Raw genomic sequence first — 7,500 nt, 5'->3', positions numbered from 1 at the left:
TGTTTTCATCCCTGGAAAAGAAAATGTTCAGTTTTAGAGTGAATTCGACGGGAAAAATATCTGGGACGGAGAAGGAATTTCCCCTGGTTGTTAATTCGAAGTGGGCAATGTTTTCCTAGTTTGATATTAGTCAGTCTCTCTCTCTCTCTCTCTCTCTCTCTCTCTCTCTCTCTCTCTCTCTCTCATACACACACAAATTATGCTTGTATACCCACTATCCATTCAGAAATATTTATCACTGACATTCTCATCATTAAAGATATTATGATGTTGTGACAAGAAACTGCTGGAGAGTGTTCATTTAATTATGTAACAGTTGTAGATGAAATATTAAAAAAGTATCCTACGGTGTTTTATTGAGGTTAATAACTTCATTTTTATGCACTTGCTTCCTCCAGTTGTATAAAAATTATATACAGCTCGATGCTTCCTCGGGTTTCTTGGCTGTTGGTAATGTGACAGATTTTTAGTTTTCTGTAAAAGAAAACTATTGAGATGGCTTTGTCTGTCCTCCCTCAGATCTTAAAAACTACTGCGAATAGAGGGCTTCAAATTGGAACGTTGGTCATCCACCCTCCTATCATCAAACGTACCAAATTGCAGCCCTCTACCCTCAGTAGTTTTTTTTTCAGTTAAGGTTAACTTTAGCCATGAATCGTGCGTCTGTCAACACTGTAAATGCTAACAACGTAGGCCACAAACGGGCCGTGGCTGAGAGGTTCATGCAGCATTATACGCTGTATAGACGACTCGATTCCGCTGAAGAAACTTCGGCGCATTTTTTACGTGTTATTTTCGGTTAAGACATAAACAAAATCGTAGAGCTTGTACGACGCGCAAAAGGGCGCACGTGGAAGGCCGACGCATGAATCGGGATTTCGGCGGGGTAGGAAGGGCTAGGAAAATGGGGGGTGGGGGTGGGGGGGGGGGGGGGAACCTTGAGCTCAGGTGTCAGCTCCGGGCTGTAGTATTCGACTGTCATTGTTGTTGTTTTATGAATATCCCTGTTATTGGAGAAGCAAAAATTCACCGTTATTCATACGTGCATATGTTTAAAGACAAATCTGTCAACCAAGTAGACGAAAAATAATCCATAGAACCGGAGTAGTAAACAAGAGCCCGAACTGGTTTCGCACAAACTAAGGAACCGGAACCGGTCGCACAAACCGGAACCGTAAAGATCAGTCAATGCCGTCGTTCTAAGATTCTACTTTTCTATCTACTTTTATGTAGTATGTGTATTCCAAGTGTTGCATCTCGTGTGCTATGCGGGAAGGAAATTCTCCTCTTGAAGTCCTATTGCAATAGCAACTGCGGGGTCTTGTCTTCGATTCATTTACAAATTTACTAGCAAATCGCACGAGTCAGTGGAATGGTGAAGAAATCCACAGTGGTGTCAGTATAAATATATTAAGATATATATATATATATATATATATATATATATATATATATATATATATATATATATTTATATATATATATATATAAATAAATAAACTCTCGTTTTCGAGCTTATTTTTTAATATGTCTACACTGACACCATCGTATATTTCTTCACAATTATTATTATTATTATTATTATTATTATTATTATTAATTATTATATTATTATTATTATTATTTATTATTATTAATTAACCAAACAAAAACTTCTTTCAGTTTTCTTCTGAAGATTGAAAAGAAACAAAATCACTGTGTAACTTGTTTACTTCTAAGTAAATATTATATGTAAATACTTAGAAGTAAACAAGTTACACAATTGATTTTGTGGGCTTCTTTTTCATTATTATTATTATATTATTATACTTCATTATTTCGGGATTATTATTATTAATTAAAAACTCCCTTGAAAATATGTTTGTTCTTGGCAAAGACGGGGACTGAACAAGACGTTAAAGGGGCTGGACAGCCAAATCAGCAAAGATACTACAGTGTGTCTGTATAGATTACACTGGCTTTATGCCAGCACAAGCTCTTGCAAAACCATGTGTGAATAACGAAGAGACCTAGTGTTAAATGCCAGTTTAATCTGTAGAAGAATATATGACTGCAATAATTATTATTGTCATTATTTTTAGCAGTGATGTTCATGGTACCGATAAATTCTCTCAGTATTAATGCATATTATGATAGTGGTGTTAATATATAAGATGAATTATTAGTCATAATAGTGTTTTGTCACGGCGCTAGGAAATACAATAATAATAATAATAATAATAATAATAATAATAATAATAATAATAATAGTAGTAGTAATAATAATAATAAGAAACAGCTGTATTCAACTAATACCCAATGTAAATAATCATAAAGACATAATGTATGATAGCACAGGCACAAGGAACGCGCTAGGAAATATAATATAATAATAATAATAAGTAATAAGAAGCAACTGTATATAATTATTACCCACTGTAAATAATAAAGACATATAATGTATAATAGAACAGGCACAAGGAACGCTGTAGATTGTAGAACGAATGCGCGTCAACAGGTACATAGAATGAATTTGCCCCGATCTATTGCGTCATGAATAGATGACGTCACTGACGAGCGATCGTCAAGTAGCGAGAGCGAGAGAGAGAGAGAATCGGAGAATGAGCGAGCGACCGACCGACCGAACTAGTGTTTGTCTGGCAGTGCAAGTGGTTGGACGTAGCACGCGCGCGCTCCTTTTCTCTCTCTCCGAGTTGCCCGTGGGATAATTTTTTTTTTCTTTTATCTGGATTTTGATTTTCTTCACTTCATGCTCTCCGTAGGATTCCTGCATCCGAGGCCAAGGTAAAGTCTTTCAGTGTTCGCCAGGGTATATAATAACCTGTTGTACTTCTCCCGAGTGTTATAGGGTTATTAAAAGAAGGTCTGGGAAGAGGAGTTGGCTGCCGTACTCCTTAGGAAACGTAATGATTAACCAGTAATGGGTGGGAAATGAAGTAGGAAGGAGAGCCCCCGGGAACGTTCAGTTGAGCGAATCAGCTTTGTGAGGTAGAGAGGGTTTGCCACAACAGCTGTTTAGGGACAGAGGTAAAGAGAGAGCGTGGATTTCGTAACAATTTCTTTTTCCATAGAAGAACAACGGTGGCGTACTTAATGAACAAGTGTTGCCGATTAGCCACACGCTAATAATATAGTTAGGATTTTCTGTTTAGTTTGGGGTTGCAGTGGTGGTGATGACTCATACTCTTCTCTGAGTATATCGGAATTGGGTCGATTTTGTTTAGATATGGTATTTGCTTTTTATATATTCAGGGATTTTATTTTATATAATAATTTTATATATGGGGCATTTCAGAAATGGTTCGTATAGTGTTTTACAACTTTAGGTAAAATTGAAACGTTTGATACGCTCTGTATTATATACATAAAACATTACATATATACATACATATACGTCCCTTGCGTCTGTGTATCGACTGTAGTGGCTTTACCTAATTTCCTACTTATGAATGAAGTGTAATTATTCAATAGATTAAAGTAAGTATTGAAGAAACCATCTTGTCAGCTGGAGTATACCTATATATAAACTTTAATAACCGGTGAAGTTACCAAAATTGAGTAGGACTTGACATGATTTATCAAGTAATCTCTCAATTATCGATATCATTAACAGTAGTATTGTTAATAGAAGTCATGTTAATAGTAGAGGTAACTACCATATACAAACGTTAAAGTATGACGGCGTTTCTCTGGGAATCCCATCAACTCGAGCTTACCCCAGAGTGGCAACTGCTCTGTTCTGATGTTGACCTTGAAGGGGCCAGGCGTCAGTCCTGGTGTGCACTTGTGTCCTTCTTCCCCTCGGTAAATGCTCAACCCTACAGTCAAGGACCCTTCGTTCCTAAGACCTTCGTTAACAGTGTTGCTATGGGATTAAGATTGCAATTCGCTAACGGTCTAACAACGGTTTTATGGCCCTGGTATCTCTCGTAATGACGTTGCAACATTATTTAGAAGCATTCATTACGAAATCGATGTTAGATTTTCATTGCCAACCCTAACCTAAGGCAACACGAGAATCCGTAGTTAGAATCTGAACCCCCTTCCCTCCCTTTCATGACTACCTCAGCGGCGTGGTTGGTATGGTATTTCTGGTGATAGAAGTTCACTCTCTCGACGTGGTTCGGAAGTCACGTAAAAGCCGTTGGTCCCGTTGCTGAATAACCTCTGGTTCCCTGCAACGTAAAAACACCATACAAACAAACAAAACTACCTAAAATTTTGTTTCCTTCTTGTCTTACGAGGCACAGTTCAGTTCCTAAATGCAGTCAATCCCAGTATTTCAGTTAACTGTCAGGTTACGCTATATCTGGAGGTCCAATCTCGATATTCTCAGACCTCTAGCATTCGTAAGAGTGGAAAATCGAACTTCTTATTGTGGTGATTCTTGTGGTTGCTCTCACAGTCCTCCGTATCTTTCACGCACTTGAAAAAGCCGCTTATCTTTGACATGAGGACATGAATTGATGTAGTACCATATCACGCCGACAAATCTTGGTTTGGCAGATGACAATTGATTGATCGATTGATTGATTAGTACTTGCGGGCGTCGCTACGACGAGGGCAGGCAACGGTTGAAGGCTTCAGTGTCGATAGTTAAAGATTTATCGAAACTGCTGCATTTGTTCCCATATTGATAGCAGTGAAAATGCTGGAATCGTGTGTTGATATCGAAGACGCTTTCAGTTTTGTAATAATGATGATATTGTTATAAAAATTACTCATAGTCGCGTGCGTCTTATCTTTTTATATATCAAACGTACCAGATCAGACAATGGCGTCGTTTCTGTTCAGACTTTTCTTTAGGTAATATATGCGCATATACATAACTCTGCATTCGTTTCTCCGGTAATATTATTATATTAGTATTGAGATTTTGTGGCGTTGATCACTTCTCATTGAAGCAATCTCGTCTCATGGTTGAATGAATTCTCGCAATATACTATATATGAACTCATTAGGCATCGCAGCAAGTATACAGATATCAACTCCACATCCTTTGCCATTCTCCATTGTTCATCAGTACAAAAAGATATTCCCATTACTCTGCCAATCGGACATTATATTTGGGGAAGGATGTAACGTCCACTGAATTTGAAAGCAGTTCATTGTGTTGGCAGTGCGTCATGGAAATGTATGGGGAGAATATTACGTTAGAGATTTATGGTATTGAGGGATCTGTACGTCATTCCTTTTACCTAGTGGGTGTTAGACTAAAGTATACTCTGGGATTTCGTATTTATTTTGAACGCATCATTTACACAGTGATTATGACGGCATAGCTATGTCAGGTGCGTATATGTGAATAAATATTAACTAAGTACTGAGTAAATGAAAGTGGAGTTTTAAAACATAGTCTAGTCTCATTAAAGTGAGAAAATCGGCAGGCCTTGCATTTTGAGTTGCCTTCAAATTTATTTTGCCGAGTCATGTACCCGAATCCTTGTGAGTTTTGGTATAAAGTTGATGTTGGGAAATCAGGGCTCACGAAACTTCACTTCTTAGGATAAGTTGAAAACATCCCTGTTGTCTTTTGCTCTCAGGAGTCAAAAAGGCATTGGAGATATCCTCTCTCTCTCTCTCTCTCTCTCTCTCTCTCTCTCTCTCTCTCTCTCTCTCTCTCTCTGACCGCTTCGACTTTATATCCAAGTTAAACATGACAGGACCTCCGTACACCCTGCCTCTTTATGTTTCTCCTGTGGTAATGTGTGATAAACGAATCAACTCTTCAAGTAATTTTATATATATATATATTATATATATATATATATTATATATATATATATGTATATATATAGTATGATATATATATATATAATATATATATGATATATATATATATATAATATATATATATATATATATACATATACATATAACACACACATATATATATATATATATATATATATATATATATATATATATAGTATATATAATATTATATATATATACATATATATACACACATTTATTATATATATATTATATAGTATATATTATTTATTTATTGACAGCCGCGTAGTAGGGGTACTGTTCATCTTGCTTCTAAGCTACTGACCATGATTTTAATTCTGGCTGGGGGGACGAGGGGACACTTATTAGTCAGTTACAATTCCCCTGGGGTGTAATTTAATTGAACGATATTTCTTGCTTAATATCCTTTTGTATACCTACATAAAAATACATAGACACATGTATATAATGTACGTGCGTGTATATAAGATTTATGTGTATATACTATATATATATATATATATATATATATATATATATATATATATATATATATATATACGTGCTGTGTGCATTTGTATGTTTTCATGAAAGTAGATAAATTGGAACGATTTTTAGAATGTCACGCTATAATTATCATTCCGAGTCAAACTAACTATGCGTAAATCTTTTCCCAGGAAGAATCTACCAGTTTTCCCTGACGGGAAAGGAAAAGGTGTATTCCCAGTGTGAATATTGGATCGGATATCTGACAAACGGGGGTAATAAAATGAGACTTATTGGGTATGAGAGAATCGTGGAATCTCTCGAGAGAAGCCCACGGGATGGAAGTCATCGTTTTTTTTTTTTATTATTATTTTTTCATCCCCGTAATGGGTTAATGCCGTCGGCGCATCTCACGCGGTGCACTGTACGCATTACTTCAGGTTCTTTGCGGCGTCCCTTCGGCCCCTCTATAGCTGCAACCCCTTTTCATTAATTTTACTGTGCCTCCGTTCGTATTCTCTTTCTTCCATCTTGCTAACCACCCTCTCCTAACACTTGTTTCATTCCTCCTGTTACACCATTTCTAGTTTCTACTCAAAATTTCCTGAGCTGAATGACCTCGTAGGTCCAAGTGCTTGGCCTATGGCCTAGATTCTATGTTCCATTCCAATCCTTTTTTCGTCTCCAGTTTAAGGTGACGAATAAATTATTTCCTTGGTAAGAGTCAAATGGATACATACCAGAATTGCCGAGTGGTTTTTTAAAACCCTGCTGCCATTATACCGGAGGTCATTATAATACCGAAACAGGAGTCACCAATTCCTGAATCTGGTTCCTTAATGATCTTGTGCCGAATCTTCAGTAATAAGAGAAGACTTCTCTCTCACCTTTCGGAGCGTTTCGGTAATGACCCTATTCTTCCTCCCCCTTCCTTGCCCCGGAGGGGGGGGGGGGATTTTGGTCGGGGGAGGGGGGAGATGGGAGGTGATGAGGTTGTATTGACTATACCAGTAATCGAAGCAGTTCTCTTCCGCGTAATTTATTTTCCATCAAGGGGTCATAGGAAGCTGCTCTCTTAATATCAATATTTTCTCACGCTATCTCCAGTTTTGCAGCATCACTTGGCGTCGGGAAGTAGAAGAAGCCTTAGGCCTTTTTTTATGGCATCATCACAAAAAAGCATAAACTACTTCGTAAATATTTTTGAGGAAGGAATATATATATGTAGTGGGAATGTTTCCAAACGTTTCTTGATGAAGGTATTGTAGGTTATGCAAA

At 37.1% G+C, this 7,500-nt stretch overlaps 1 protein-coding gene across 4 annotated transcripts in view; it reads left to right on the top strand.

Moving 5' to 3' along the window:
• Positions 1 to 7,500, top strand: part of LOC135214959 (uncharacterized) — a 471,889-nt gene that overhangs the window by 278,552 nt on the left and 185,837 nt on the right. For 2 of the 4 annotated variants that reach the window (XM_064249454.1, XM_064249453.1), the window contains exon 1: positions 2,618 to 2,784. The exons of the other annotated variants lie outside the window; for them this stretch is intronic. The gene's annotated coding sequence lies outside the window, so the exon portion shown is untranslated. Of the gene's footprint in view, positions 1 to 2,617; positions 2,785 to 7,500 lie in introns of those variants that run through there. 4 annotated transcript variants of the gene reach the window in all.

The sequence above is a fragment of the Macrobrachium nipponense genome, chromosome 46 (genome assembly GCF_015104395.2).
Source record: "Macrobrachium nipponense isolate FS-2020 chromosome 46, ASM1510439v2, whole genome shotgun sequence".
Lineage (NCBI taxonomy): Eukaryota > Metazoa > Arthropoda > Malacostraca > Decapoda > Palaemonidae > Macrobrachium > Macrobrachium nipponense.
Note: the sequence above shows the minus strand (reverse complement) of the source record. Positions and strands in the feature narration are given on the sequence as shown.